The sequence below is a fragment of the Schistocerca gregaria genome, chromosome 2 (assembly GCF_023897955.1).
Source record: "Schistocerca gregaria isolate iqSchGreg1 chromosome 2, iqSchGreg1.2, whole genome shotgun sequence".
NCBI classification, from domain to species: domain Eukaryota; kingdom Metazoa; phylum Arthropoda; class Insecta; order Orthoptera; family Acrididae; genus Schistocerca; species Schistocerca gregaria.
In genome coordinates, this window is record NC_064921.1 from 372,244,915 (window position 1) to 372,268,418 (window position 23,504).

The 23,504-nt window shown below is 41.6% G+C and overlaps 1 long non-coding RNA gene across 2 annotated transcripts; it reads left to right on the plus strand.

Moving 5' to 3' along the window:
• The first annotated feature begins 1,519 nt into the window (after window positions 1-1,519).
• On the plus strand, window positions 1,520-21,867 carry LOC126319816 (uncharacterized). 2 transcript variants are annotated; one of them, XR_007557762.1, is made up of 4 exons: window positions 1,520-2,105; window positions 2,180-2,289; window positions 9,094-9,304; window positions 19,712-21,867. It is a non-coding gene; the product is annotated as an uncharacterized LOC126319816 (long non-coding RNA). The 2 variants fall into 2 exon arrangements; XR_007557761.1 differs by lacking the exon at window positions 19,712-21,867 and having other exon boundaries at window positions 9,094-17,914.
• Window positions 21,868-23,504: the final 1,637 nt, after the last annotated feature.

Here is a 23,504-nt window from a genome sequence, read left to right on the forward strand (position 1 = left end):
GTGCTCGTATCAGTGTATCTGAGATATCTCCCAAATTACATCTGACGTCGTGACTCGGAATTTTTGTGACTCTCATCAAATTGAGAGATCGTTTACCACCACAGGCACAGGTTAAACATATTTATATAAATGAGACAAATATCAGTTTCTAAGTTTAACTGTTTCACTCTGCGTTTCTGACATGGTATGTTCTTGGAACGAGTTTCAGACAATTTGTACATTTTTAATTCGTGTTACTCGTGGTACCTTAGAACGAAAGAACACTCTCTCCCTTACAAGAAAATACAGCTTTGGTCAAGAAGATAATGCAACAAACGCCGCAACCATAACCTTAGAGGAGGGAAGCTTTAAAATATATGCGACACTTGTAAATCACGACATTAACGTTAACTGAATTCTACATCGGTGCTTCGGATATCACGATAGTTATTACAAAAGAAAGAGAATCGTTTGTTTTTTTGTAAAGTGGCTTGTGGCTCCTTAGATCATAGTTACACGAAAACTGGCTACACTATAGTTGTTGTGTTTGCAACAATGAGAATATACACTATAAACATATGCAGTGTGCAACTTATTTTAATATCCGGTTTAGTATTTATCGGTATAATGTTTCAATAAGTACAATATATCAAAGGATTAAATGATCAGCCTCCTGTGTTCTCACAAGAAGCGCGACCTGTTCAATACTGAATTTTTATTATATAGAACGTCACAATGGATAGTCTTACAGTTGTTTCATTTACGGTTGGGACAGTCGATTGTCACGTCACGATGGTCCAATACGGCGGAAGATGTTTCTCTCTTAGTTAAAAGTTGTTACGAAGATCAAGAAACTGTCATGATACTGTCCCTTACAGCCAAGAAGGAAGAAAATAAGTAAGATTGCAGTCTAATGTCCCGTCGACGACGAGGTCTTCAGGGACCAAACATGAACTCAAAATGGGGTAAGATGCGGAAAAAAATCAATCATGTCCTTTCAAAGGAACCATACCAGCATTCGGCTTAATCTATGTAGCGAAATCATCGAAAATCTAAACCTGCATGAGCAGATGGATGGCGTTTGTACTGCTGCGCGGTAACCCCTACCCACCCCCCGCCCCTTCAACGAGGTGAATATGGATCCTCAGCTCCATCATTGCGTCACTTAGTTGCTGCCAAGAATACAACGACCCTCGGCAACAGAGACGAGACAGAGAAAAACAAATGAAATGGCGAGAACCTTCACCCAAAACGCCCACCGATTCTCTTTCACATACAAACAGTTGAGTTAATGGTTACTCTGCGCCTCTCGCAAGCACTCTCGAGACTTAGCATTAGACTCTAGAAATGTTAATTTGAAGCGTTACATCGACACCAAAGTATGTTTTAAAACGAGCAGTACGCAATGGTATACCTTACAAGAGCGCAAGCACACAGCGGCGAGACGCTGCGAGCTTAGCGGTACGTTTATCTTATCTCTTTGCTGATAAAGCGTCGCGTCCCGACGCCTCGGAGCTGTACTGCTCAGCCAGCGAGTCTCAGTCATTTCCGAAGCAGCATCGGTGAAGCACGCCGACCAGTACGGAACGGTTTCTAACAACCAGGAGCTTCGTGTAAATTAATTAGAGTGCTGATCCATGAATATAACCGCCTCGTTTTCCTTATTGAATGTTGCCACAAACTTTCAGTCTTAACATCAGTTACTTTCCGTAGAAGGGATCTGAACTGCCTGCCGCCGTTGTAAAGGGTTTATACGAAAAGTGAAGTACATCAGAAATGACAAAAAAAGAAACAGTTAATTTTTCACAGGTTGCGACACTGCCACTTCATTCCTCCGAGTGCGAAGTTGAGGTTCACAGTAAAACTTTGCATAAAATTAGTAGAGCCATTCAAAACAAACGTTCAACATGACGTAATAGGAAATTTGTTTATTTAACGGCAACGCATATGCACACAGTGTGTGTAGCACATGAGAGTATTTAATTACTCTTCAGTCGCTCCATCTTTTCAAGTTCTAAGGCATAAATAGGTGAGAAGGCGAATCAGGGAGCAGACGAAACACTTCTATAGCAAATGAAAGTAAAGAAATTCACCAAACGTGTGGATGGAAGAGAACAATAGCTAAGGTAGGATTCATCGATAAGTTTAATGGTCGAGTGTTGTGCATCATCAATATTTAATGTGATTTGTATCTTTACAGGTGAGTTTCGTAGCTGATGCCGATAGCTCTGTGTGCACACGACGTTCCTGTCCCTTCCGATGTGATAGTCGGGCAGAGGTTCGAGGAGACGCTTCAGTCTGCGCTGAATGGTAAGCTTTGGTTCTTCAGTAGACACAACACACTGAACGAAATGTCTTTATCACATGAGCCTCATCTGGTGCCTTATGTCAGTTACTTTGTCAATTATTATTGTCGTTTCATAGTTCCTACCGATTACAGAAAAAGCAAAATGTTTCAGTTTACGTTCTAGTAAGGAGTGCAGCGTCTCTTATTTCGAGTATAACGTCACATAGAGTTACCCTCAAGACAACTTGCTTCTCTATCTCTCTTCTTATAACTATATTTTACTTCGCACACAAAATTGCCTCATGTCAATCACTTTATTTTTGCACTTCTACTTTAATTCTATAGAGCAAAATGTGTGCCTAATATCGAGCACAAAGATGTGTATTGAGGAATATAGGTATTTGAGAACATCGGCCAACTGAAAAAGAGTACTAACTATTGTAGAATCTTTAGGCGGTCGATATTATTCTTGTCTTCATACAATGAACACAAAAGTATTATGATGTTCTGACGGTAATACAGTCATCAAAGACGCAATTTATTGAAGAATAGGTCATAGTGAATCAACAAATCTATAAGTACTACACGAATATGTAATAAAAAATGGGGGTTCCTATTAAAAAAAAAAAAAAACAGTTGATATCCGTTTGACCTCTGGCAGCGCCATCTAGCGGGCCAACCATAGCGCCACCTGGTTTCCCCCTTCATGCTAGACGAGTTTCATTCTTTGTAGTTTTTTCGTTTGACGGTTATTTCGTGAGATATTTGGCCAGGTCACGATCAGTGGACCACCCTGTGTATGACAGTGAGTATATAAGACTGTGTATGCAAACTGAAAGAAAAGCCTTATGTTTTAATTATAGCATGAGTAGCGTAGGACGTAAATGTGTTTATGTTCGTTTCGTTAGTTTGAGCCATTATGCTGTTTAGTAACCTGCAAGTTGTCCCTCGGAAATATCACATATACGTTGCCTGTGAAATGAATTGTCCTACGGTAAACGATGGGAGTGGCGGCAGTGGTCAATGACACATGAATTTATCTAACTATTGTCTGACGAAGTAACGTCATCCTTTGAACTTCTGGTGTAGAAAGCGTTCCACCACCAACTGAGAAACCTTCTATGTTGACGAATCAGAATCGGGACCAGTTGCGGTTCGCCTCTGGTTCTGAAGCGTGTTCTCGGTTGTAAAGTACCTTGGACACAACTACTCGCCCTGCACAACGCCAAGGGTCAACCAGTCAGTTCCAGGCACACCTTTCAGTGATACTGTATGAAACGATCGTGAAAAAACACACCATACTGTCTTTTACTATTCATCTCTAGTGACACCATAACACAGTGAAAACGGAAGTTATGAGTGAGGTATTTTCGTTTGCTTTCTAAATAATATTCGTATGTTATAGTCTGGAATTGATCGAAATAATTATCACGAACGTCGGACGAAATGAAAGGCAGACAGCTGTGCGCATCAGTCGTAACTTTATTTTTATTTTTTTTAATGTACCGGACCTAAGTAATAACTCCAGGTCTCGTATTCTCTGGCGATAGTTCGGAGACAAGATATGTTTCGTTCATTCGAGTCAATTCACGTATGCCAGGAGGTGTTACCTTCTGTTACTCAGACAATTTGGGCTGCACGAAGAAGAAAGATATCAATTCATGGATAGTTACTGATTCAGTGACAGTCTATACCACACTTATTTGATGTTGTCTGTCATCATTGCAGCCGATGGTGATCACGAATGTACGCATCAATAACAACTTCCTTTCCATCTCGGAAGTGTTGTAATCAGTCCGAAGTACATTTCATGATCACGGACTCTGTTCCGTCACTTGCGCCAGCATCATCTACGTGACTGTCATTTCTCGCAGTTTGTAGCAGAACTTGACGTATAAGCTCTGCTACTTTGCACCACGCCATTTTTCAGCACTCATCACCCTCGACGGGCCAGCAAACAAATTTGCTCCAGCGTACAGTATTAGGTTCTGCGCGGTGCCTTTCCACGTCCCCCTTCACGCGCTTGTATATGTATGCAGCTTAAATGTGAGATTTCATTTAGAAACCGCTCCATTCGTCTAATTCATTCACACAACTAGCAGTGTGCTCATGCGGGCGATTACTGGTCACATGTCGGAAATATCATTCCTGTACGATATCCATTGCGTCTCACATTTCTGTTGCAGAACCCCTTCTAAAACAGCGTAGCAACAAGCAACTTGAATCACTCCGTTCCTTCACGTGTCAAGCGTGGTTTACCATTTGGCATTTGCACAGTCGTCTTCATCCGAAATTTTCCTGTTAGTTCTGTCACCTTTCCTGCTAACTGATGCGAAAGTAACCATTACTTATATCGTGTAAAGTTCTCTGATTATTACCTGGTTTCTGACAAATATTCAGTCTGTGATAATTTCTTTCTCAGGTTGTTAAAGGGTTAAACAACAAAGCACCGCAAAACAGTTGGCTGCTCACTCATAGCAGCAAGCTGCAAACGAGTGCAAGATAAAAATCCCGCAGTAAGGGAAATCTCTTCCAGAAACTCCGTGGACGGGATTTGGGTTGTATGCGGGTACAAACCGCCAGAAGTGGCAGTTGTTAATTTAAACTCACGTAGGTTTCCTTCCTCGTATGGATATCTGTTCGCATTAGTCTTTAATGAGAGTATAATAATAACAATAAGTTACACGTTATTACTTACTGGTAGCATGCAGTTTTCAGTAATACATAATAAACGACGTGTGGAAAAATGAAACCTCCATGTAGAAAAGAGGAATTCTTACAAAAAGATGCGTCGATTTAAGGGTGCTCTCTGCTTTGTAGTTCTCCCAGTTTTGTAGTTCTCTCACCTTATCGCACAGCAGTCCTCGCCGCAATTGTAACCTCGATTCATTTGTGTAGAAAGAGCAGCTTGTCGTTTAATGAGATTCTAAAATTTTGCCCCATTAACCAGCTTTGAAGCTTCTTTTGGTTTCCCATCACACTTTCTTTATTTTTTTCCAGAAACTTTAATTCCTAGAACACACGTATCTAGTGAATGTGATTGTGATACTGAAAAAAATAGTTAAATGTGGGTCATGTCTACGGAAACTATACAAAGAAATACTAATAAATCGTTATTTTTGGATCACTTATGTGTCAAACGATCCACAAACTTGTGAGAATTGAATGATGCTAAATGTTTAGCTCTCTGTGTGGAGACTTTATCTTAATTCAGTTGTTGTCACCAACACATAAGCCCAACGAATAACTGCACGTTGTCTATAAAAGAAAGTTCCTGTGATTGCCCACCATATGTAAACAGGCAAGAAACTTCACTGACGTCGCCAGAGCGTGGGTTCTCTGCAGGGCACGAGGAAGAGGGTGATGGAGTGTGTCCACGGATCGCAGCTGATTGCAGAACATGTATTGTTCTTTTCGCGACGTCTGCTAGCCTCTCTGTAACTGTCGGCAATGATTTCTTTTGGAACTAACCGAAATATTTACGCCGAACGTCGGTAGCAATCAAGGACAAGGCAGCTCTGCTCATCACTCGTAATGATTATTTGTACGTTACTGGACCTAAATAATAATATCAGGTCTCATACACTTGGCGACAGTTTGCAGATAAGAGAGATTTCGTTCACGCGTGTCAATTCACGTATGCTACCTTCAATTCCTCAGTCAACTGAGGCAGCAAAGAGAAAGAAAACATCAACTCATAGATAGTTACTGATTTCGTGATAGTCAATAACACCCTTATTTGATAATCTCTCTCTTCATTCGTGCTGGTGCCGGACCTAATGTTCGCATCAATAATAGCTTCCTTTCCACCTTGGAAATGTTATCAGTTGAAAAACATTTCACACTCACTGATGTTCTATACTACTTGCGCCAAAATGTCTGCTTTGCTGTTGTCATTTCGCGCAGTTCGCAGCAAAACTTGTAATTTAAGCGTTGCTCCTTTCAACCACGTCTTGTTTCAGCATTCATCACTTTAGACTGCCAGCAAACAAATCTGCCTCAGTGTACAGTGTTTGGCTTTACGTAGCTCCTCGCGGCATTTCTCTACACGTGCTTGTAACTGTAAGCAGTTCAGATGTGGGATTCCATTTAGATACCGCTCCATTCATGCCCATGCAGGCAAATACTGACCCCATGTCGAAAACATCATTCCTTCATCATGTCCACTGTGCCTTATAATTCTGTTGCAGCCTTCCTCTCTAAACCACTATAGCAACAAGCAGCTTGAATAACTATGTTCCCGCATCTCGTGGTCGTGCGGTAACGTTCTCGCTTCCCACGGCCGGGTTTTTGGGTTCGATTCCCAGCGGGGTTAGCGATTTTCTCTGCCTCGTGATGGCTGGGTGTTGTGTGATGTCCTTACGTTAGTTAGGTTTAAGTAGTTCTAAGTTCTAGGGGACTGATGACCATAGATGTTAAGTCCCATTGTGCTCAGAGCCATTTGAACCATTTTTTGAATAACTATGTTCCTTCACATACTTAACCATTATTGTTTTGATTATTAATGATCCAAAAACTTGTGAGAATAGCGGTGAGTCAGAACTGATTTTATACTAGCGTGAAGATACAGCTCTCAGATGCCCGCGACTTTAAGAATACACGCTAAACATTTTACTCTGTTTATAATTAGTATGGATTTTATCTTAGTTCAGTTGTTTTCACCAGCACCATATACCCAACCGCACGTGGTCCACAAAATAAAATCCCTGTAATTGCCCAACGTCTGATTATCAGTCTACAATGAGTCGAAACGTGCCTTATGACACAACAGTGTTTTGGCTCAAATCTGACACCACATTCCGTGTGTTCATTGCCCAGAAGATACCAGATAAATTTATGTGATTTTACAGTTTACCCACAGATTTGCGCCTAAAGCTGGATAACTTTCCACCTTTGATCTGCACTAACAAGTCTTAAATCTTGACGTGTACGCATATGACCATAAAGTTTCTAAACAAAAGTCCTTCCGTAGCAAAACTGACGCGCATACATTCCTCCGCAAACCGTACACTGTTTCTACTTGGCGTACTACCACACAGCATGGTTCAAATGGCTCTGAGCACTATGGGACTCAACTGCTGTGGTCATCGGTCCCCTAGAACTTAGAACTACTTAAACCTAACTAACCTAAGGACACCACACACATCCATGCCCGAGGCAGGATTGGAACCTGCGACCGTAGCAGTCGCACGGTTTCGGACTGCGCGCCTAGAACCGCGAGACCACCACGGCCGGCCCACACAGCATAATTCCATACGTTTATCGATATATTCGCAACCAAATCTCCAAATAGATTGATTCACGCGGATCGGATTTCTCACCTAGATTTTCTGCTCGTGATATAATATTCATGATCTGTTCGTTGCAATGCGCAAAGAAGAATCTACAACTGGGAACGTCTAGAGATTTTAAGCACATGACTATGTCTGAGCTCACGGCTGACGCCTATGATATTTTCTGGCGAACAACGCTCGCAAGTAATTATCTACGTGACCGTTCCAGTTTAACCTGCTCGTAATTGTCATTCGTAGATATTTAGTCGAATTGACAACCTTTAAATATGTAAGACTTATCGTGCAACCGAAATTAAAGGGATTTCGTTCTGTACGCGTGTGGATCCCCTCACACTTTTCCTTAAGTAGGGACATATATCATCTTTTTGCACTATGCAAGCATCCTACACGAAATTTATTCACAGTTTCAAATACGATCTTCAGCTATATGAGGAAATGACGACGGTGAAAGTTTGTGCCACACCAGGTCTCGAACCTGGATTTCTCGCGTTATGCCGGCTGTCGCCTTAACCACTTTGGTTGCCCGTGCGCGACTCACCGCCAGAACAAAGCCTGCGTATGTCGTCGGTCCTGCGTCAAAATCTGTACCTGCACAAGCATTGTGTAATTTTCGTACGGGAGAGGACTTTTTAACTGCCTGGTATCGGCCGGGCCGCGCGGGGTTAGCAGAGCGGCCTCAGGCGCTGCAGGCATGAACTGTGCGGCTGGTCCCGGCGGAGATTCAAGTCCTCCCTCTGGCATGGGTGTGTGTGTTTGTCCTTAGGATAATTTAGGTTAAGTAGTGTGTAAGCTTAGGGACTGATGACCTTAGCAGTTAAGTCCCATGAGATTTCACACACATTTGGACATTTTTGGTATCGGCCGGTAAATATGATACTGCAGAGCCTGTGCATGCATACATGCCCGAAGAAACATTGCATCGTTCTTCATAACGAAACAGGTACTGCAGTTTAGTATACATATATCTTGTCTAAATAATTTTTGCAATTGGTTTTATCTACTGATGCATTTACTAGGCATTAAATGAAAGCAGCATCTACAAACAATCTAAGAGTGTTGCTCAGATGGTCACCTAAATCGTTTATTTGGATTGGGAAATGCAAAAGAGCATGCAACACTTCATTAGGGAACACCGAATATCATTTCTGTTTTACTGGATGATTTTCCGTCGATTAGTATGTACTTTGATCTTTCCGACAGGAAATCACGAATCCGTTTGTGGAACTCAGGCGACAGTCCTTAGGCTGACAATTTGATTAGAAGTCTCTTGTGAGAAATGGTGTCAAAAGCCTTCTGAAAATCTAGAAGTATGGGATCAAAGCTGTACTGCTTTAAAAGCAGTTTTGTATGTGTAACTTAATCTGGGTTATAAAGGTAATATTGGAACTAGACTCAGTAGATAATTACGAATCTACATGTGTATGTGTGTGTGAGGGCGAGAGAGAGAGAGAGAGAGAGAGAGAGAGAGAGAGAGAGAGAGAGAGTACTAGGGTGCACAATCTAGTCAAGTAATTTTTGTTTTCATTATTGCAGGGATGCTGCTGGATGGACAGCGGCTTCTGCCACTACCAGCTGCCTGCCACTACTCTCTTAAACGATGATGCTTACAGCCGTAGCTGAGGTCCCCAAATGGGCTGAGCTCTTGAATGCTCAACTTTATGTTGACCTCAGTGTGGGGGCGCTGCTACACCGAGCGGGAGGGCTTGTCTCCCATTGGATGTTGCGGATTACAGAGAGCCCTGTGGTATGTCGTATCCCACTGACGAGTCCTGAGAGGTAGTCCAAGGACTGTAAGAATGCACGTCAAAAAATTTACTTGACAGGAGGCCTCATGGTCATTGGCTGCCTTCTGTGCACTTGCTCCACTGAAAAGAGGATGAGTTAGAATACGGAACTCGGCTGGGATCTCAGGGTCCACTGGATGCAATCATAAATTATTGCATGAGGATATGTACAATAGAAGCACCTCTGGCACATCCATTGTATAAACAGTTCTATATACAAAGTCTACTAACTGCCTTCTCATAGCACCCTAAGTCCCAATATAGCAGAGGCGAGCGCACCAGACTGAGTGTTGACTACATGGAAATGAGTCTAAGTCCCCTCGTGGCTGCATAGCACTGCACTACCATCTCACAGCATCATAACTCCAGCTAAACCATATCTGACCGACTGACCAGCTGCTCCATCACTGCCAAACAGTATGGCTGCTAGCCTTTTTATAGGCGGTAGTGCACCCGCCACCACTTGTTCTACAAGTTTCCAGTACTCTCGAGCATTGCGTGTCTGTCACGCGGCAGCCCGTGATGCCTACGTGACGAACAGGCCGTACTCTATCTCCACTGTGTCCAAGGGTTGTGACGTGTAACGGTTCTCGAGCCTCGTGATGCGGCAAAGTCCACTCTTGTTAGCAGAGTAAACATTACACATAAGTTACGTCCGGTCACATCCGCCTCGCTGGTAGCAAGAATTTCCAAGCCTACATTTTACTTGATTTTTAACCTTGTTTTCTATTATTCGCGACAGGTATCGATTCCCCTTCCCGTCTTTGGTGTGGCTCCGCGATCTCTGGATGACACTGTCGTGTCTTGAGAGAAGGAAAGCTAGATGAGCGACAGAAGACCATACCTTGATTGATGAAATTCGATGACATTAACTGATGGTGGGACACCTGGTGATTCCCCTACCCTCAGCTGAGAAACAAGCTTTGAGAGGTGCAGAGTCTGTAACGTAGTAGGGCTACTCAGGAAACAGGGTAGAAGTGTTTCACTACCGATGTGAGTTCATTGCTTGGAAGTACAATCCTAGTTACAAGCTCCTGTCTATGTGGAACGAAGTAGACATTCTCTAAGTCCGACACTCAATCTGCTTTGGCCGAGGCTAGCGAAATAAACAAAGTACAGCTCAGACTGACGAGCGTCGTAGAGATGGCGACACCTGCTCATTGCTCTCCCTTCAGTAATACTGGCTGCTCTTATCTTTTATTTATACGACTCCCTTAGCACACTGCCCTGCTAGAAGATTCAGTGACGCTGCCGTTGATGTGGTTGTTCACGGCCTTAGTGCATGATGCCATCCATATTCGGCCATTCTGGAATTTTCCTCCCTTGCGACACCTGTAAGCTACAGCACGAGGGACTACCCATGTAAGCTTCTGTTGCGCTTCACAGGGTTCAATCAATATCAAATATTGATTCACCGCTTCCGTTGTTAGAATAGCCGCTCTGCTGCCTCTTGACCAAGAACTCCTTCCAAAATGGAAGTAATAAACTGGTTGGAATATTTCGTACATTTGCACTACATCCCTCTCCCAGGAAAGCTTGGACCTCCGAGGTTATAAAATTTTCGTTGCTTAGCCGTGCGTGCAAGTTGACTGTTTCATAGCTTTATTTCCTAACAACATAACTGCGTACGACAAAGTGCGTTAGAACAGGTTCATCAAGGAAAATAGTCATCATACAATAAATCTCTTCGCCTTGCTCCATTCACACGAACCATTTAAAATCACAGTTTTCACTAGTACATATTTTCGCACAATACAGTCTCGCATAGCAACGGAGTTACAATTTTTCACGAGTATGTGCCATATAATACATAGCTACACTTCGTTCTTGGATATAGGTTACAGTTTCACATAACATAAAATTCTTATTACTGCAATCATTGATACCACAAGAGAGATACACTTTTTATAATTACATGCCGTATAATACATCAGTACACATTATTTTTGGGATGTAGATGACATATCCACATGATGCACAGTTCAGTTTATTCGAATCAATAGAAATACACATTCCGAAATTGCATACAGTATAACACATAATTTTATCTTTTGTCAGGACACAATCTGGATGGCTCTATCGTGGACATGTGAGCTGCTGTCTTTCTGGTATACTGGGGTGTTTGCTTTCATTCCTTCCACAACACTCGATCAGGGAGGGTACTACGTCGAATTGCTCTAGCATCGTACTACACTAACTCTTCCTCTTCTCCGTATTGTGCAGATCGGGAAAATGCGTATGGGAGTGCTACTAATCACTACCATAGTAGTTACACATACGTTAGAACTACACCAGTCTCCAACTTTACAAAGTTGTTAGCCACACTTCCAACAGGTCGTAATTAAGAAACAGAGTATTATCGAACCAGCTTACCTCCACGTGGAGTGCTCGTTTCGAGAAGGTCGTACGTTTTTGGTACACTATTTCACTTTGTAGATCCTCTGTTTTATGTCCAACGACCTTGAGCTCTTGTAAATACTTAAGATTATAGAGATCTGAAATACCTCCCGTTACTCTTCCTCCACTAAGTAACAATCTATGTCTACGTTTATCTTAGGTACTACGTCTATGCACCATAAGTCTTGCATCTACTTAAAAAGCTTAGCTTGCCTGTATCTCTCACAATGAGGTCAGTAGGAGGTAGGTCGTTACACTTTACAATCAAGCGTTGCTCCTTTGGGCCGACATACAACCATTATCTCGTATCTGCGTCCAGATACTGCGTTCAATACTATGTATTTACTATCGTAATCTTTAGTAATTTCTCTTATGAACTGCAGCATCCGAGCTTCGCATTGTTCGTAATCGTATGTGGACATTAATACGAATTCTGCTTGCATATCTGATGTCTTAGGGTGACTCTTTTGCATAGAAGTTACTCACTGAACGGTTGCTCATAATGTCACTTCACTTCGTCTATGATCAGAAATTCCTTTTTGGGTGCGATATAACTGAATAATCGCTTTGTCTCATCCAATTCAAGTGGTAGGGGCCAAACATTATATAAGGTACACATATAATGCTATCGACTAAGGATGCGGCAACACAGAACTCAAATATTACCTTATAAAAATACGTTTCCCGTGAGTCCAAAAGGAAATTCCTTATCTTTAAAATGGTACTTAACCACTTCAGGACACTTAACAACCGGTACGGAATATATCAAGTGTGGCTCCAACAGACAATTTTGCGTGTTCGCTATGACAGAAATATACAAATCACATTCACGTTTCAGTTCATTAAACGTAGCCATAATTTGCACTAGTTGCTCTATTACTGTTATTAGAATCATGGTACGTTGTACCTTCTTAATTCTACTGTTTTCGTATTCGTCCACATGAACGCTCAGTTTTCTAATTTCTTCGGTAACAATCTGCTCATTTTTCGCCCACACGTTTGTAGTTTGATTTACCCCTTTCAGTAGCGCTCTCGCCATAATTACTTGCTCCTTAGACAGTCGCAACAGGTCTCTCTGTTCTTGTTCTAACACTTCTATCCCCCCCCCCCCCCCCTAAGGAAGGTTCCATTATCTTCTTCAAGTGTAGAAACAATATCGGTCCATTAAAAAAACGCATTTTAAAGGTACCAGTGACGCTCAAACTAGGAACCGAGGTCTTTATTCCAGAGCAGAAAGATAGACCAGGAATCCCACAGGTGCAACAAGTAGCGCCAGAAACTGAGACAGAGAGATGTTGCCCGATGGCATAAGTTCACCAAGCACCAGTTCCTGGAATTTTCCCCTCCTCGTGATCTCAAAGAAATTAGATACCAATGGTTGGGAGAGGCGAAGTAAAGGGCACTTCAGGCACTGATTGAGGAGGGGGATCGCGAAAAGACAGCCTTTAGCATACCAACAGGCCACTATGAATACAATAAACTGCTTCATCTACTTTTTAGCGATTAATGAATACTGTGCTAACCGGAATACAGGGGAGAAAAGAGTTCATATATCTGATGATAATGATGTAATGACCGCCTCGTTAGATGGGCACAACGTGCGCCTAGAAGAAGTATTCAGTCGGTTGCGATGACGGAACTTGAAGTAGATAAATGCGAGTTTTCACTAAAGGAAGTTACATTCCTGAGACATGTACTACCTGTTTCAGGATTAAAACCCGACCCTGATAAGCTGGAGGTAATAGAGAAATACCACGAGCCAAGTGTTACAGCACAATGAAAGTGTTTATGGGCCTAATTGGATACTATCGTCGATTCGTGAGTAATGTCAGTAAAACTGCGAAGCCACTACATGACTTACTGAAAAAGAGGGTAGCATATGAGTGGGGCAGATCACACGAGGATAGTTTCTTCGTCTCGAACGGCCACTATTGCTTCCTGTTCATACACTCGTAGTTTAGCTTCTTGCTTTGGAATAAAAACTTCAGTCCCTAGTCTGCGTGTCACTGGTACCTTTAAAATTTGTTTTCCCATGGGCCGATCACCATTTCCGCACGTGAATCGCAAATGGGTGTTCTCGTTAAATGCGACTCCGGCTCTCTGTGGGTTTTTTTTTTTTTTATTGCTCCATTCGGTTGTTTTGCGCAATTTCGGTTATCTGTTCTGGGTCTGGCTACTGTAGCCTGCAATGGCCCTTGCGGCGTCCGGACGGTCATCTGTGCAGAGAGCTTATCCTCGCGTAAGTCCCGGAGCAAGCCGTCAGTATCGAGTCCCTAGACTGCCATCGCATCTGAGCCTGTTTGCCTTTAGAGTGTCGCAAAGCTAGGACTTACAGCTACTGTACTTCGAATACTGTCATATTTCGTCACGAAAGCATAACTAGATCGTTGGGCCTCCTGTTTGCTATTACTTTTGACTGCACGTTGAGCTATGTGTGCATCTTCTCGCACTTCCTGCAGTTTAACCCTCTCACTTCTTATCCGCAACTCTCCGCATGCTTAATTCAGAACAACCTTGTTATCCTCAAGGAATTGTTTGCCCAACAATCCATCAAACGACTAACCAATGCGTGCACCTATGGATTGGGATTTAGTAACCCATTCGGTACCTGATCTCGTTTCCAGCCTTACTAGCGTCTGCCCTTCTGATAGGATCTCTTAAGTAGCTATGCTTTTAATCGTCACTGTCTTCCTGGAATCCTGTTTCACCTGACCATCCAATACGTTGGCCCAACTTCTTTCTTGACGGTCTTAGGTGTAGCGACGAGGCCAGTGACACGTGAAACAAGTTACGGGTTTTGCTTTGGTGCATGGACGAATGTTCCAGGTGACAGTGCACTGCGTCCATCTTATGGGAGGAGTACAATGATACTTGAACCGTTTTCCGTAAATTCATGAACATTCACTATCTTGATAGGTAATCGCTTATATGCTCAGGCTTAGGTGGAATTTCCTTAACAGTCTCTATCATGTGGACGGTATACTTCTGTCCACACTCTCACGCTAGATGGCCTCCTCTACCACAATTAAAGCATTTTTAGTCGGTCTTTCGTCCTTGCCAATGCTCAGTCTCCACCTGGTATTTCTATTTGTCAGACGTAATTGCACATTCTTCATTTGTGGCTCAATCAATAGTTTCTAAAAGTGTTAATTTCTCACACTGAGCTTCGTCGCGTCCTCGCACAGCCTCACTATACCAGAATGAAGTAAGTGCGAACTGCTTAGAGCAATCGGGACGTTAATGACTATGGGTTGGTTATAAATTGCTGCCAACCTTTATATCGGAGACGAGAGGGAGAGAATCTCCTTGGTTTGAAGCAAATAAGTTTTCTGAAAATAGGTTGCAGAATTACAATAAGCAGAAAAGATTGATTAGTTTCTATCAAGTTTATTCTCAGATATACTTATGTGAGGTGTTGGACCATAAACCCTTAGTAATATTCAGTCTATTTATTCGGACTTACTACTTCAAAGCTAATTGCCGGTACATATAAGAAACAAGTACAAAGCAATCACTTGTTCTTGGTTAGCACTGAAATCTCTCTAAGTAATTGAGACAAAGACTGACAGCCTCTGTTCAACACTATTCCAATGAAACTCTAAAAATCCTACTTGACCTGCAGTTCCTGAGTGTCCACCAGAGTATATCACCGTCTTCTCGCAGTTGAAGTCTTTATCAGCTGTATCGGGTGCTAGAGACTACTCAGCCCCACTGGCGTCTCGCTGCAGAATCTCCAAACTGTCAGCACTGGCTCTGAATCTGCATCCGAATCTCTGCTTCTAGCTACTATTCCGCTGCCTGGCCTTTTATTTCGTTTCTCATGTACTTGGGTGCACGTGAGTTAATTTGTTTCACACAACCCTTTAATTTCTAAGTGATCAGATTGCACAAGAATGCCCATCGTTCCACACGACACTCTCGTTTCTAGCTGCACGCAACTTAATTTGGTACCACACGAGTCTTTTCAGCCTGTGACTCACACTCTCTCTTGCTGTATTGTCGCCCTGGTGTTTCCGTCTTCCATTGTGCAACTTTGATTCATGCTGCTTCCTCTGGCAGGAAGTCAAGCACTAAGTTATTTGATCAACAAGCCATACTTGGCAGCCTCCGCCACTTATCTTGTCCCTACGTCCTGGTGGACTATTTCTTAATGTCGGCTGGCTGTTTGCCTATGGAGCCTGGACTCTTATTATGGTCACAAAAGCAAGAATAAAAATTAAAATTTTCTACGGTCACAACAGCTTACAGCACTGTCTTGATTCGTTCATTGTATAAAATTTGGATAAACATAGCTCTTCCTAACTTTCCAATTAATGCGTTGCTGCTGGACATTTCTTCTTCCTCCATGACTCTCCACAGGTCCCACTGATGTGACCCTGCTTAGTGTCCACCCAAGATTCCTACTGAATGACACTTCCTTCCTTTCCCAGCCGACTACCGAACATAGTACACGGGTAATGATCAAGATTTAGCTTCTTCTCGTTATTCTGTAACAGTATTGCTTTCACAGGCGACCAGCTTTCAGTATGATGTCTGACTAACTTACACGGGCAGAGCTCGTTATTTGACTAATGATATATTTTAGAAACACTTTCTTAGCTTTAGATTCCGCTAAGCTATAAGTGCTCTCGCAGTTGTCGTAAAACTCTGAAAGCTGTTCCCTGTCTTCATCGAATTTAGCCTAGTTTAGTAGCCTCACTATAGTTAAGGTACTGCCTATCTCCATTGGAAGCTGACATACTGTGGAAATTGGCGTCAGATGCCATGTATATTGACCTTGAAGACTTGGCGAGCTGTTAAATGCGCGGCTAAAGTGAGCTATGCACCCACAGTGCTGATGCAGTGCGCTGTCCTCAGATTTGCTGAGCCTCCCGTTCATTGTGGCAGTAGTGTGGGTCGATGCCCTCTGGTATGGTGAACCTCGTGCTGATGGCGGTGGCAAGGCGCGACGCCCTCTATTTCCTCCTCAAAACTGGCAAGGCAAGCATCCAGACTTGGATCAGGACTGAATTCTACTGAAATCCCTTGTTCTCCCTATACGTATTCCTGTACCCCGAATCTCCTGTCTAAACACTCAATAAAGTGCATACCCCACATTTGACAACACTTTTACATGCCCTCTGTTGTGTCCTGAGAGGGAGTGAGAAAGACAGCTCGGTGAGTGACAGAAATGCTTACCTCTGACAATAATATTCGATGAGTTTATTGGTGGTGTGTTATCCGCTGATTCTCCAGTAGGGCGGAACTCAGTAGGTCTACTCAGGACACAGGTTAGACGTATTTAATTGCCAATGTGAGTTCATTGCTTGGAAATACCCCAGGAACATTGTCCTAGTTACAAGTTCTGATCTATGATGAACTAACTCGACGTCCTCTAAGTCAAATACGCGTCCTACTTTGGCTGAGGTTGGTGCAATAAACTAAGTCCAGCTCAAACTGATGAGCGTCATGAAGACGGCATCATATGATCGTTGCTCGTACCGCTCTCCCTGCAATAGCACAGTCATGTCCTACTGATACAGCTCCCTTTGCACACTGGCCTGCTAGAACGTTCGACGAAGTTGTCCTGGGTGTGGCTGGTCACGCAGTTAGTGCAAGATGCCATCCAATTTTGCTATTCTGGAATTTTCCTTCCTTATGACCCCTGTAAGCTAGAGCATGAGAGGCTATTCATGTATTCTACTGCTGCATCACTTGAGCACTATCGATATCAAATATTGGTTCGCTGCTTTCGTTTTTAGAACACGTGCTTTACTGCCTCTTGACGAAGAACTTCTACCAAAACTGAATTAAGGAAATGATCGAAATATTTCTCACATTCGCGAGAATACCACAAACCTGTGGTATATATAGTGCATTAGCAATTGCTACAGATAGACTGTGTAGTTGGCACCCAGTAAGAGAGGCATACTATGACCAACTTTGCTGATTATTTGCGCAACAGCAGTCTAAATATAAAGCAAGTGGAGCAATGTGTCAATGCCTGTACCAAAGTGTGTAAGTGTTGAAACTATAACTATAAAAGAAGTGGAGGCTGAATTTACAGAGGGTATTCCAATGCAGTATTCGATGTAATACAGGCTGAATGTAAGGCCTGTACAAGACAGATGTTTTTGAAATACTGTACCGCAACACAATGACTTTAAATAAACAATTGTTGTTATTTCCTTCCACTCAGCTTTACTGCTTACCAACAAACCCATGTATCAGCTGTTAACATGTATAATTCTATACTTCTCAGTTATTAGTGGTAAATACACACACGCACACGCACACACACAAACACACACACACACACACATGCCAACAGCCTTGCTTGCCTCAGTGGTAACACCGGTTCTCATCAAATCACCAAAATTATGCACTGTCGGGCAGGGCAGCACTTGGATGGGTGACTATCCAGTCTGCTGGGAGCTGTTGGCAAGTGGGGAGCACTCAGCCCTTGTGAGGGAAACTGATGAGCTATCTGATTGAGAATTAGTGGCTCCAGTCTCATAAACTGGCATATGGCCAGGAGAGCAGTGTGCCGACGACACGCCCCTCCATATCGGCATATGATTATGCCTGTGGGCTGATGATGACATGGTGGCTGGTCGGTATTGTTGGGCTTTCATGGCCTGTTCAGTTGGAGTTTAGTTTTACAAACACACACACACACACACACACACACACACACACACTTGCAGTTTAAACACACACTATGTGTAGTTTCAATACTGCTACTATTGAAGTGCTGACATAGCTGCTACCTGTACTCCTATTCATCTCTGTTGGAGGGTGCATTATAATTTATACCGCCCTATACAAGTAATTACAGAGTACAGGAAACATATTGTAAATAATGTTGTTGTTGGTATTTAAATACACATAGTTAGGTTATAGTATTAGAACTAGTTTATTTTGCATCTATCACCTACATTAAACACATATTAAACAAGTATTAAACACATACAAGCTGAATTTGAAATATATTGGGTGGAATGTAATCTTTCCTACAATACTAGCAATTTTCAGACTATGGTGGGGGAATATGCCCCACTGGTTTTATAATCCACTATGAAGAAAGAGGTGTTTACCCAGCTACAGCTCCTATTGGTTCACTTCCACATAGAATCCAGATATGTCCTTTTTTCAGATATAAATCACATCAGTCTTAGTCTGAGAGCTGATAACAGCATCAGTGTCAGTCTCAAAATTGAAGTCATAAGTGTAGTGATGTTTTCCTTGATTGTCAAGAAATCCACACTGCAGATGACTGGTATTTTGCAAAACATCTCACATTCTGGATAATGGATGATGCTTGAAGTAGCATAATGGCTCCTCCTGATTTTAGTTGACAACGCCCCTACTATGAGTTGGACATAAGTTCTGCAAAATGGTTAATGAATAATCACCGCAAGCACAGTATTGATTCAGCTGGCGTACTATTGGAGATGTTGCTGAACTGTATATGCTCAGTTACTTCAACAGTCATGCGTCTTTGTGAAGAGCATGGAGAAGGAATAGTGCATTAAGGACTTGTTACTGGAATATGACATCTGTACTACTGAGAACAAGAGGTGTCCTTCACTCATGTGCTCTGACTGAAAATCTGTGTTGACAAAAATGACCCACTAACTGCTGAGTTGCAAGTGAAATTGCTGGAACACTGGCGGTGTGATCATCACTTTCATTTGACAGAAATGTAATGCTTCATTATGTTAAAAATGAACATGATTAAAATAAACCTCGTTGTTGAACAATGAAATTTAATGTTTATTTTTATGTGAAAATTACTCATATAATGTATATTACTGTACAACAGTGCAACCTGCATCGATCCACCAATAGACTTAGTCTGTGGAAATTCTTACCAGAGCTGTGACTGTCAACTTCTAGTGGTTAAAACGCCTAATGAGAGAGAGAGAATTAATGCCATATATTCCAATAACAATTTCTGTGAGACTAAGATACACAACTGCTTTTTACAGCAATCGAAGGTGGCTTCTCCATGAGGCTATTCACCGCTGCTGCTTGGCATTTCTTCTGGTTCTTCACACGACCACAGATGCTGCAATCACCACAAGCCAGCCGACCATCTCTCCACAATTTAGAAATATGCAAGGCATTCCACCTAATATTTTAGTATCCCATAACTTAACCTAATTTCTGCAATAACATGACTGTGAGATTACTCCAATTAAATAATAAAACTCTGTAAAAATTAAGAGATATATAGCAATGCAGCGTGTGTAAATGTGATGTTATGACATCGCTGATTTGCAGAAAGTCCAAAACAGATCAGTCCAAGATACAAGTCTTTGTGTACATACCTTGAATAATAACTGCTACATACTTGTTTCGAGCTGCTTTCACGCAATACGTCCTCCTATCTGGTTCAGAATTCACATATGTTGATAACAAATTATTTTCAATCTTTAATTTGGTAATATGAAAGGCACTCCATCTTCTACTGCAATTTACTATAATCTATACTGATTTGCACAATGCAACAAATACACTATTCATCCTCATTGATACATGTGAAGACAAGTATGACATTCGATCGAACTTGTGATGAAGGGGAAAAAAGAGAGAGATACATAAAACATTTACCAAAAAAATATTTGGTATTTCGGCTCTCTATCGACATCGTGGCAGTCTAGTTACAGCTTTGTTTTCTATACAGAAAAAAACCTTGGATTAATTACAAAGTATTCTATCTAGTGTACCTAGAACTCAGTAATGTTCTGTCAATATAGCCTGAAGCGAAGCTAGTCAAGTGTTACTAATGTATATCCTGCATACAGTGGAGAAGGAGTGGTAGACCGCACAGAAAAGGTTTGAGACACTTACACCATTCACATATTGTTTTGACTGTGTGTAGTGACGTCAGGAGCTGCTGCAGTGACGATGGTGGAAGTGATGAAGACAATAGTTGCAGCCTTATCTTACAATTTCCACCTGATGTGGTAGAAGTGGAGATGGAGGGGTCAGAAGTTATGGCGATCGAGGCTTCTGCAGCACCCAGCGGGGAAACTGTACTTTTGTAAATGTTGCATTTTGTACTGCAAGGGAAAAATTTGTTGATTAATATATCGGTTGTTAGACGCAATTTCGCTGGTGTTTCGGAAAATATCTGCACTTTCATTTTTGCCATGTGTAGCTGTTCGTCTCATCTTTCGTATGATACTCAGTGTCGACAGGAAGCATTGGTTTGCTTCCCATTACAAGCAGAATTTTTTAAAAGTGTAATTTTACGTCCCTGTTCCGTATAATTGTCCAAAAATAGTCCAGTGTATTAATCGTTTTATCTATGTGTTTCAACAGGAACAGTAAACAAAAAAGATAATCAGTAATCCAGGAGCGACTGAGCAGCACTTATGCAATGCACTAGCAGTCAGCACAGGCCAGGATGGGGCTATTACTGCTATAGTACTGGTTATTCTTCGTGTTTTACTATCCCTGTGAATACATCGATAAAAGGAACATCGCACAAGATTAATTTGGGACCACTCTGTCAAACTGACATGTAAAATTACACATTAAAAATCATTTTGTTTGTCATGGGAAATAGACTGACGGTTTCTATCGGCATTGAGCATCGCATGAAAGACATGGTGGGCCACATTTGTTTGGGCTGGCTCAAGCTACACATTCCAAAAAATAAAGAGAAATGTCTGCTGAAATACCAGAGAAAATGCACCTGACGACTCTTAGGAGAGACATTGCATATATACCACCATGACGCACAGGCAGTCTTGCTGATGCCATGGGTATTGCACTTTAGTACTGACACATTGCTTATTTTCTACTTACATAACTACTTCATATTGTGAAGTGCCAGGCATACATTCACATGTTTTCAGCCAATGGCAGTCCCATTGTATACGTTGGTGAATAACAGTACTGTGGATAGTGGGTACTGCTACTGAGGTTCAAGTGGAAACAGTTCATTGTCCTTGTCCAGCAGTGGATAAGGTACACATTGCTGTTGCTGCTGCAGTAGCTGTGCTGTTACATAGCTGGAGGACACTAGGTCAGCAAGACGTTTTGCAATTTGTGGAGAGCAGTTGGAGCTGTGTATGTGAATTGCTCACACATCCTTATCTGTAGCAATAATGTCAAAAACCTATATATAACAAAATACACATAACAATAATAATAATAATAATAATAATAGATGGAACGATAAAATGCTTACTGATAGCCTTCTTCTTACTAGCCAGTCATTGCTGCTAGCAGCACTTCATGCTGGACCTCTAATGATGACACGCATACAATCAAATTATTATAAAGAAACATTGATTGGCTGAACTTGCCTGTGATGGGCTGAACAGTATTGCTCAGAGCATGGTGTGGGTGCAGGGGGGACAGAGGTGTGTGTGTGGGGGGGGGGGGGTCCTTCCACCTCTGTAGACTCGGCATGTATAGACAAAATTCCAAGAATTGCTAATGTCAACAAAATATAGGAAGCACATATGAATCAGTACCATGGATGTTGGACCTCCCCCCCCCCCCCTCTCCCATCCTTGACATGTGTCAACACTGACCTACTTTATGACATGTGTAGTTGTGACAGCTGTAACATTGCACTTCTGTGTCAGCATAGATAAGAATGTATTGACGCTGGCATCAGACTTCCTCTAATTTTGTCCCAAAACTGTCCTCGGCTCCTACTATTAAAAAGATCAGTAGACTGCCCATGTAAAGTGTAAAGTTCAACCAGTTAATAGAATTGATAGCTGTTGATTTGTATGGCCGCTGCCAAATACAAAAGGAGACTTTAGTTTTATCTTTATAGTAGTTGAAGTGACTTTGTATGCTACAAGGAAAGCCATAGGAAGAGCACTGTTAATTGTACAAAAAATATTATTTTCTTAAACATAGGAAACTGGGTAGCATTGTATCGACTGTGATTCCCAATTTATGTCAAAAATATGGAAGATGGCGAAGGAGTCCAATTGGGTTAACACTGTTTACGTTTCACCATACCATGCAGCTAGTAATCCTTCTGGGTGCTACATGTGAGAAATTGCTTGGTTGTGTAGGATGTGTTGCAACAAAAATCGTACTGAATGAATAAAAGATATAAAAGATATTGAACATGTATTAAATAGTGCAACTCATGATAATACTAATTTTGTACCACAAAAATCATTAATGCTAGAGAAACACAATCACTTGTTGAGAAAAACGCTCTGTTTCATCATAGAATGGATTTGGATTTGAATGAAAAAAGAAAATACTGAGGTAACATTGTGATATGAAAGTTTTGGAAGTACAAAAGTAGACGACGTAGTCTTATTAATTCATGAAAAATCTAAAGAACTAAATTTTGAAATATCCAATTTTTTATGTTCGTGAGGGGCCTTATGAAGTGTCCAAACCATCCAAGTACCACATCCAAATGCATATTTCCTTGCATATCTGGAACCTAAAATGAAATTTAGTATCTGAAATATTGTTGACTTAAGCTTTTGTGAGCCCAGATCAGATGAAATGAATAATATTGTGAATAAAGTAAATAATAGTAGTAATTGGGTATCCGACACAGCACATATTACTTTATTATGAATGGTCCTGGTAAACAGAGGCTAATGATCAAAATAATGAGAATAGCAAAAGTGAAATGTCAATAAAGTGTTAGTAAATTTTGGTATTTAAATGTTCATTACAAAATGAATAGTTATGTGTTTACCCAAACTCACATTGGTCAGTCAGTTTAAATAAACAGTGATATACTTTGTTTTCAGGTCTAATCCATATCTTTATGCAACATGT